This window comes from Bos indicus x Bos taurus, chromosome 18 (genome assembly GCF_003369695.1).
Source record: "Bos indicus x Bos taurus breed Angus x Brahman F1 hybrid chromosome 18, Bos_hybrid_MaternalHap_v2.0, whole genome shotgun sequence".
NCBI classification, from domain to species: Eukaryota; Metazoa; Chordata; class Mammalia; order Artiodactyla; family Bovidae; genus Bos; species Bos indicus x Bos taurus.
Window position 1 is genome coordinate 7186171 of NC_040093.1, and position 10266 is coordinate 7196436.

Sequence of the window (10266 nt, forward strand, 5' to 3'; positions counted from 1 at the left end):
AATCCCAGGGCTGATCTCCTTCAGAATGGACTCGTTGGATCTCCTTGCAGTCCAAGGGCCTCTCAAGAGTTTTCTCCAACACCACTCTGCAAAAGCATCAATTCTTCCGCCCTCAGCTTTCTTCACAGTCCAACTCTCACATCCATACATGACCACTGGAAAAACCATAGCCTTGACTAGACGGACCTTAGTTGGCAAAGTAATGTCTCGGCTTTTCAATATGCTATCCAGGTTGGTCATAACTTTTCTTCCAAGGAGTAAGCGTCTTTTAATTTCATGGCTGCAGTCACCATCTACAGTGATTATGGAGCCCCCCAAAATAAAGTCTGACACTGTTTCCACTCTTTCCCCATCTATTTCCCATGAAGTCATGGGACCAGATGCCATGATCTTCGTTTTCTGAATGTTGAGTTTTAAGCCAACTTTTTCACTCTCCACCTTCACCAAGAGACTTTTTAGTTCCTCTTCACTTTCTGCCATAAGGGTGGTGTCATCTGCATATCTGAGGTTATTGATACTTCTCCCAGCAATCTTGAGTCCAGCTTGTGCTTCCTCCAGCCCAGCGTTTCTCATGATGTACTCTGCATAGAAGTTAAATAAGCAAGGTGACAATATACAGCCTTGACGTACTCCTTTTCCTATGGAACCAGTCTGTTGTTCCATGTCCAGATCTAACTGTTGCTTCCTGACCTGCATACAGGATTTCTCAAGAGGCAGGTCAGGTGGTCTGGTATTCCCATCTCTTTCAGAATTTTCCACAGTTTATTGTGATCCACACAGTCAAAGGCTTTGGGATAGTCAATAAAGCAGAAATAGATGTTTTTCTGGAACTTTTGCTTCTTCCATGATCCAGCGGATGTTGGCAATTTGATCTCTGGTTCCTCTGCCTTTTCTAAAACCAGCTTGAACATCTGGAAGTTCCCGGTTCGTGTATTGCTGAAGCCTGGCTTGGAGAATTTTGAGCATTACTTTTACTAGCATGTGAGATGAGTGCAATTGTGCAGTAGTTTGAGCATTCTTTGGTATTGCCTTTCTTTGGGGTTGGAATGAAAACTGACCTTTTCCTGTCCTGTGGCCACTGCTGAGTTTTACAAATTTGCTGGCACGTTGAGTTCAGCACTTTCACAGCATCATCTCTCAGGATTTGGAATAGCTCAACTGGAATTCCATCACCTCCACTAGTTTTGTTCGTAATGATGCTTTCTAAGGCCCACTTGACTTCACATTCCAGGATGTCTGGCTCTAAGTGAGTGATCACACCATCATGATTATCTGGGTCATGTAGATCTTTTTTGTACAGTTCTTCTATGTATTCTTGCCACCTTTTCTTAATATCTTCTGCTTCTGTAAGGTCCATGCCATTTCTGTCCTTTATCAAGCCCATCTTTGCATGAAATGTTCCCTTGGTATCTCTAATTTTCTTGAAGAGATCTCTAGTCTTTCCCATTCTGTTGTTTGCCTCTATTTCTTGCATTGATCACTGAGGAAGGCTTTCTTATCTCTTCTTGCTATTCTTTGGAACTCTGCGTTCAGATGCTCATATCTTTCCTTTTCTCCTTTGCTTTTTGCTTCTCTTCTTTTCACAGCTATTTGTAAGACCTCCCCAGACAGCCATTTTGCTTTTTTGCATTTCTTTTCCATGGGGATGGTCTTGATCCCTGTCTCCTGTACAATGTCATGAACCTCAGTCCATAGTTCACCAGGCACTCTATCAGATCTAGTCCCTTAAATCTATTTCTCACTTCCACTGTATAATCATAAGGGATTTGATTTAGGTCATAGCTGAATGGTCTAGTGGTTTTCCCTACTTTCTTCAATTTAAGTCTGAATTTGGTAATAAGGAGTTCATGATCTGAGCCACAGTCAGCTCCCAGTCTTGTTTTTGTTGACGTTTACACTAGAAGTAAAAAACTCAATGGGTGCCCGGTGACCTTCACTTGTGGCCTTCCAATTCCTTCCGCAGGAAACTGCACAGGCGCGGATTCTGAGGCGGAGCTTCCAGGTAGGGACACTGGGAGGATCCCTTCAGGCGAGGGGAGGGGCGACGAGTGTCTAGGTCTGCAGAACCAGAGCAAGGCGGGGCAAGGGGCAGGGAGGTGTTTAACAGTCCTGTGATTCCCCATAAATTACACCCTGTTTTTTAAAATTTGTTGCCTTTAATATCTAAATAGATAGCATATACTTCTATAATTACAGTATGGAAATGTCTATGAACAAAATAAACTTTTTGTCATATGTTGAGGAAAGAACGGTGGTAGTAGTGAAAGTCGCTCAGTCATGTCCAACTCTGCGACCCCATCGTCTATACAGTCCATGGAATTCTCCAGGCCAGAATACTGGAGTGGGTAGTCTTTCCCTTCTGCGTGGGATCTTCCCAAGCCAGGGATCTAACCCAGGTCTCCCGCATTGCAGGCAGATTCTTTACCAGCTGAGCACAAGGGAAGCCCCTGTTAGTAAGATTCATCCAGTGTTTTAGCAACAATATCTAAGCAGCCATGGTATGGTCAGTGTTTGGGGACCGACTTAAAAATCTGCAATCCGTGCCTACCTTTGATTTCTTCTTTGAGTGCCTGTTGGCTGCTAGGCAGTTCTCTTCTCCTTAAATTCTTCCCATTTAATTTGAATTTTATACATTCCCCCACAGCCTCCTGGAAATTGTGAGGATTTGGGCCGCTTTGAGCTCCCCCTCGGGATGAGAGGACAACATGCACTGGGCACAGTGGAGAGGAAGAAGCTGGTGGGTTCCGTGGACCAGAGGCACTGCTGCGGTGCGGCTCCCCGCCACCATCCTGGCAGAGGGAGCTGGCCTTCCCAGGTCACTGTGTCTCCCCATTACACTTTTAAGACAAAAGCTTTTAACTTTGTAGACCAATATGTTGGAAACTAGGATATGTCCTCCTAACAAGTAGAAAAGTTTCAATAAAGATTTTATTTTCCTTTTTAAAATTGTTTGAAATTACGAAAGTATGACAACACATTTACATGAGGCTTTGAAAATAGTTACAGACAGTTCCACTATATATTACAATTTGTTAATAGTAGACAAATTAAAAATTTTAGTTGGAATTTCAATATTAAACTCTCAAAAATTAATAGAATGGACAGGAAAGTAGGATATACTAGACCTGAAAAGAATTGTGAACCAATTCAACATAATTAAGACTTATACAATTTTCACACAAGAGCAGGATACAAATTTTATTCAAGTTCCCATAGACATTAACTGGAACATGACGTAAAACAAGGTGCAAAAGTTTCATGGCCTAAATAAAGAGTATTGAAATCATACAGGGCCTATTCTGTTATTACTGTGAAACTATGTGAGAAATCAAACCCAAAAGGTACCTGAAAATAACCCACATAATTTCAAGTGCAATAAATAAATAAATGTTTTTGTCAGCAGGTTCTTGCCTGTCCTGCTCCTGGCAATTCAGGGGTTGGGAACCTGGGTCTCCAAAGAGTTCCTGTAGGGCGATAATTGGATGCAGAACATTTCCTGCCATTAGAATAATTGAACCATCTTAAGAAAACAAGAAATTTTTTTCTGGATTTCTCTCTGTACTGCAAACTAAAATAAGAAGTACAAAACTATCCCTGGGGAAAATGTGCCATTTTACAGTGACATCCCGTATAACAACTTTTCCTCTTTGTTCTTCATTCAGCTGGATGGCCAAACTCCACATGGCTCGGTTCCAGAGACACAAGGTCAAAACCTACAGTCTGAGACTGGAGGACTAAGGTATGTGATGGGAACTTCCGTCAGTACCTTTTTTTTTTTTTTTTTTTTAATTTTGAAATTGACAAAGTTTACTAACCATTGCTTTAAAAAGAGTAATTTTCGTTGATCAGTTGCTAAGTCAAATCTGACTCTTGGCAACTCCATGAACTGTAGCACACCAGGCTTCACTGTCCTTCACTATCTCCCAGGGTTTTCTCAAACTTGTACTCATTCAGTAGGTAATGCCATCCAACCATCTCATCCTCTGTCGCCCTGTTCTCCTGCCCACAATCTTCCCCAGCATCAAGGTCTTGTCCATTGGGTCTCCTTTTTGCATCATGTGGCCAAAAAGAGCAATACACCTTTAAAAATTGATGAAAACCGCATTGTTCCTTTAGTTCACATTCTAAGCTTCTACTGCTCTCCACACAACAGGCCAATAATTGAGAGACAAGTTGCTGGGGCAGGAATAACGACTTTATTCAGAAAGTCAGCAAACCGAAAATATGGTGGACTGTACCCCCAAAACCATCTTATCCGAGTTAGAACTCAGTCCCCTTTTACATAAAAGAGGAGGGAGTAAGTCAAGTTGAATTCCTTTGAACCTAAGGAATCAAACAGTTAAGTAACAGAGCATAAAAGTCCATCAATAAGAGTTCCCTGAGAAACCTCAAACAACATCAAGGAATTTGAAGAGCAATGGAAGGCCATAAAAGGTCATTGTATAGGGTCACTCCTCAACTCCTCCGATCCACACAATATCAGTAATCTTATTACTATTTAAATCATTCCTGTGCTGGGGTAGAAAAAAATTTAAGGCTACATAATATATTTAAGATATAATTTCAACTGTTAAAGGAGAAGGCAATGGCACCCCACTCCAGTACTCTTGCCTGGAAAATCCCATGGACGGAGGAGCCTGGTAGGCTGCGGTCCATGGGGTCGCTAGGAGTCGGACACGACTGAGCGACTTCACTTTCACTTTTCACTTTCATGCATTGGAGAAGGAAATGGCAACCTACTCCAGTGTTCTTGCCTGGAGAATCCCAGGGACAGGGGAGCCTGGTGGGCTGCCGTCTATGGGGTCACACAGAGTCGGACATGACTGAAGCGACTTAGCAGCAGCAGCAGCAAAAGTACAAAGCTTATTTCTGAGATGATGTTTTGTAATAAAACCATGGAGTTGCATATCCATGCACACATGCATGCACATGTAAATACACAATTGACTGAAATGAAGAGTTGCCTCTTGACACATTTTTAAATCATTTTCTCATTATCACTTTTAGTCATATGTATTTCAGCATCTCTGGGGCCATGAAAATGAATCAACTGTACTTAAGTTTGTCAATAGTACTTTTTTTAAAAGCTTGTTTATTTATTTAGGTTGTGCTGGTCTTTGTTACTTTGTGTGGCTTTCTCTAGTGGCACTGAGCGGGAGATACTCTGTAGTTGTGGTGAGTGGGCTTCTCACTGCAATGGCATCTTTTGTTACAGAGAACAGGTTGTAGGTGAACGGCAGGCACAAGGCTTCTGTAGTTGCAATACATGGGGTCTGCAGTTTTGGCTCACAGGCTCTCGAGCATGGGCTCAGTAGTTGTGGTGGATGGGCTTGGTTCCTTCCAGGCATGTGGAATCTTCTCGGACCAGGGAGATCAAACCCATATCCCCTGCATTCGCAGACACATTCTTATCCACTGTACCAATAGGGACGTCTCAACTTTAGTACTATATTAGTTTAAAAAAAAAAGAAAAAGTAGTAGGCATATAAAAAACATATATAGAATACTTTGAGTCCTATCTCTATAAAATACCTATATTCAAAAATAATATGAGGGCATCTCTCCTGGTGCAATGCTAAAGAATCCACCCGTAAATGCGAAAGACACGGGTTCTGCTCCAGGATAATGCCACATGCCTCGGGGCAACTAAGACCAAGTGACACAACTACTGAGCCTGTGCTGTAACGCCCAAGAGCCCAAACTACTAGGCCAACGTGCTGAAACTACTGAAGCCCAAGCATCATACAGCCCATGCCCTGCAACAAGACAGCACAACGAGAATCCCATGCACCACGACTAGAGAACAGCTCCCACTGCTGGCAACTAGAGAAAAGACCAAGCAGCAACAAAGACCCAGAACACCTAAATAAATAATTTTTCTTAAAAAAATGATTTTATCTGCAGTTAACTTTAGTTCTGTAGTTATTAACAAAAACCAAAGTCTATTTGTTAATTCCATAATAAAACAATGAACCAAGGTTAGTAAAGTTGGGGACTTCCCTGGCAGTCCCATGATTAAGACCTCGCACTTCCATTTCAGGAGTTTCAGGTTCAATCCATACTCAGGGAACTAAGATTCTGCAAGCTGCACCATGTGGCAAAGAAGACAAAAAAATATCAGTAAACTTGGATTTCATAGTGAAAAATAGATGATGGAATGAAAAGTCCCCTAGCCCTGAGGTCTCTTTCTGAACTTTCCATTCCATTCTCAAACACCAAGATGTTCAAGGAGGTCCTTAAATGTACTACATAGTCAGGGCTGATTTCCCCTTATTGGCCTCTTTTCCAGATTTTACCACGTACTGTGAGTGTTAATACCTGATGTCCACGTGCAGCTTCTTTACTCTGGTTGACAGAGAGCAGACAGCGCATCCAGATGGGCCCCAAGCAAACTTGCTGCCCAACAGCACTGAGACCACGTCTCCAACCCGTGGGTGAGAAGCCCTGCCCAGGACGGTGCCCACGGGAGCCTCCTCACAAGGTCCAGGTCACTAGGTCATGGGGAGACGGGATCTAAGTGGAGATGACAGGCCCTCAGAGAGGGCCCCTGGTGAATATGTGTTGGGGGCCAGAGTGAGGTACTCCGCCCATGGCAAAGGTCATGAGGAAGGAGGCTCGACATACGCAAAGGCGGGATCGAGCCTCAGGAGTCCCCCTGGAAATCCTCGAGCGTCTACCCCCATAACCAGAGCCTGCCTACTTTACTACTTTGTGCTCTTTCCTACATCTCTGACTTTACAGGGGGCTGTCCCCCACCACCTCTTTCGGAGAAGGAGTTAACCTAGAGCTCCAGTCAATAAAAACTCTTGGGTGTGATAAGAGTGTTTTAACCTACAAACTCCTCTGAAGGTTCTCTGGCCTGCCTGACAGGCTTGTCCGGCCACATGTGATCGCTCACAGCACAAGATGCTTTAAACCTTCTAAAAACAGGTTCCTTAGAAAAGTTAGAAAACTATTAGTATAAGTATAATGGGCTAATTAGAAATTGTGTTGGTGAAGGGTTTTTCATTTGTTGAGCCAATGTTTGTTGTTAAGTCTCCATATCCCCTGCCCTTACACACATTAATGAATATATAGAATTAACCTTTGATATTAATCACGTTAGACCTTAGGCTAAGTAAATTCTTTCCTTAACTAAAACCCACTACACCCTCACCCTGTAGGAATGTAACTTTATTTGGGTGGCGTCTGTTTTGAGAATAATCAGCCCTGGAGAAATAAGTGTCCTGATTGACTGACCGCTGTCACAAGGAGAGGGTCATAAATTGTCAGCAGGCCCCCCTGGCCAGAAGATGATGTAACACCCCTAAGACCTCTGTATACATTTGTATGAAGCACCTGACTTTGATAAAAGTCAGGACTGCTGACCCCGTGTGACTTTTGCATAACATCTCTGTGTATAAAAGTAGACCATGGAAAATAAAGAATTGGGATCAGTTTCTCGAAATACTGGTCTCCCCATGTCGCTCTCTCTCTCACTCTGGCTGAGTCTCCATCTGGAGCGCGGAACCCACCATGCTTACTAATTATGCCTGGGCTTCTAAGATCCGACCGGGGAGGCCTCAGTGTCTCCTCTCCTTCGGGAGAACGGAAGGACGCCTGCGGCCTACATAAGTGGTGCAATCTTCTTGTCTTGAAGTTTTATTGGTCTCCCGCATAAACCAAGCTACTCAGCCTCTTTTCTCCACTGAATTTTCCTACTGAGCTATCCTCATCCTATTACTCTTTATATCTTTGATAAAATATTTAAATAAATAGGTCGCCGACGCCGTCCCCGCTTCGAATACCCTGGATCAGCCGGGGCAGGACCCCGGCAAATATGCATGTACAGGAGACAGACAGGGTACTCCAGAGTCAGACACTATTAGTGAGTCCAGAGATGGGCATTTCAGGAAGGACAGACTGAGAATCAACTCAGAATATGACATCTGAGAAAGAGCCATTTCTGACACTTTTTCTCCCCTCTTCCAGGTTTTTTCTCAGGCATCCTGCAGAGATGGATACTGAAAGTTGAAAACATGCTGTTTAATACCTACAATCAACATTCCCCCTTCCTGAGTCCCAATTACACATGAAGGGAAGCCCTCCATGGGGAACAGACAGTCCTCTGTGCCCACTATCTCAGGAGGGACTCAGGACAGTCAATTCCAGCACAGAGAACAACAGAGGAGCTTTCCCACACTTTCCCTCGGATCACACTCCCCTCCTGGTGAGGCCTCACGTACTCAGCAACAGGGGGCACCTCCGCTGACCCCACGATCCCCTTCAGGTCACACAGCAGGCCCTGGTCCATCCCCACTCAGAGCAGAGTGGCCTCCTCATCCCTGGGGCTGTTCTCAGTCTCAGAAGTGGAGCCTAAGAGCCTTGGTTCTCAATGTAGGATCCAGATCAGATTTGCTGCACTGTGAACATACCTGGGACTAGGACCCACACAGGTATCTGAGGACGTCTGATAGGGCAGGGGGCACCATACATGGTTTTGCAAAATGCTTCACGGATCTCATGGGAAACATGGGTTGAACACCATTAAAGGTGGCAAACCCAGCCCACCTCCTACTTTCTTCTTTTCCAGCCTTACTGAGATAGAACTAATGAAATAGATATGTGTATACTTATCAGGCATGATGTGACCATTTGACAGATGTATACACTGTGAAATATTATGACAATCCAGTCATCAACACATTCATGAACTCCCAGTTTCCATGTTTGTATGGTGAGAATACTTCAGATTTACTCTGCTGGCAAATTTAAAGTATGTAGTAACACAGAAGAATTTACTGCAGTTTGAATGCTGCACATAGGTCCCCAGAACTTACTCATTTTACAACTCAAAATTCATACATGAACATCTTCCCATCTATAGATTGCTTTGGGTAGAATACTCATTTTTGCTATATCGATTCTTCCAATCCACGAACATGGTATATTGCTCCATCTATTTGTGTCATCTTTCTTTCACTAGTGTTTTATAGTTTTGTACACATAAGTCTTTTTGTTTCTTTAGGTGAATTTATTCATAAGTACTTTATTCTTTTCATTGCAATGGTGAATGTGGGTCTTTTCTTAGTTTCTCTTTTTTCATTGTTAGTATATAGGAATGCAAGAGATTTCTGAGTATTAATTTTATATCCTGCAACTTTACTATATTCATTGATTAGCTCTAGTAATTTTCTGGTGGTATCTTTAGAGTTTTCTATGTAGAGGATCGTGTCATCTGCAAACAGTAAGAATTTTACTTCTTTTCCAATCTGGATTCCTTTTATTTCTTTTTCTTCTCTGACTGCTAGGACTTCCAAAACTGCGTTGAATAGTTGTGGTGAGAGTGGGCACCCTTGTCTTCTTCCTGAAGAAGTTAGATAGAGGAAATAGCGTGCACAACTTTTGTGTGGTTTCTTTGAAAGACATATATTTTTAAGTCTAATACACTCTGATGTCTTGAGAAAGCCCTTGCCTACACAGTTCATGACTTCTCTTCAATATGGACTCTTATTGCATAACACTTCAACTCAAGGTGGAACTTATTCCACTCCGATTGCATCTGTAAAGCATTGCTGTAGTATCGTCCCCAAACTTTGCTGTTTCAGAAAATTCCTTCCTACAAACACATTTGTGTGGCTTGTCTCCAGGATATATATTCCTACATACCTAAAGAGTGAGTAGTAATTGTAAATACTGTCATAGTCATTGCATTTCTAAGTATAAGTATTTGATAAATCCTGAGTTTAAGGCAGCACCTAAAAGCCTTGCCACATTACATACACTTGTAAGGATCTCCCTAGTATGAATCATCTGATGATTGGTGAAATATGAGCCCCGAGTGAAGGTTTTACACATTCAATATCACTTGTAAGCTTGTCCTTCAGAATGACTTCTTTGGCTAAGTGCCTAAGTCACGTCAGTCGTGTCCAACTCTGTGTGACCCCATACGTCAGCCCACTAGGCTCCCCTGTCCTTGGTTTCTCCACGCAAGAACACTGGAGTGGGTTGCCATTTCCTTCTCCAATGCATGAAATTGAAAAGTGAAAGGGAAGTCGCTCAATTGAGTCTGACTCTTCGCAATCCCATAGACTGCAGCCTACCAGGCTCTTCCATCCATGGGATTTTCCAGGCAAGAGTACTGGAGTGGGGTGCCATAGCCTTCTTGAATGACTTCTTTCAGTTTGGTTCAGTTCAGTTCAGTCGCTCAGTCGTGTCTGACTCTTTGCGACACCATGAACCGCAGCATGCCAGGCCTCCCTGTCCGTCACCAACTCCCGGAGTTCA

General features: G+C 43.0%; 1 long non-coding RNA gene across 2 annotated transcripts; it reads left to right on the forward strand.

The window, feature by feature from the left end:
- Positions 1 to 2648: 2648 nt before the first annotated feature.
- LOC113875619 lies at positions 2649 to 8912 on the forward strand. 2 transcript variants are annotated; one of them, XR_003506313.1, is made up of 4 exons: positions 2649 to 2737; positions 3663 to 3739; positions 6290 to 6434; positions 7972 to 8912. It is a non-coding gene; the product is annotated as an uncharacterized LOC113875619 (long non-coding RNA). The 2 variants fall into 2 exon arrangements; XR_003506312.1 differs by lacking the exon at positions 7972 to 8912 and having other exon boundaries at positions 6290 to 6612.
- The last annotated feature ends 1354 nt before the right edge of the window (positions 8913 to 10266 follow it).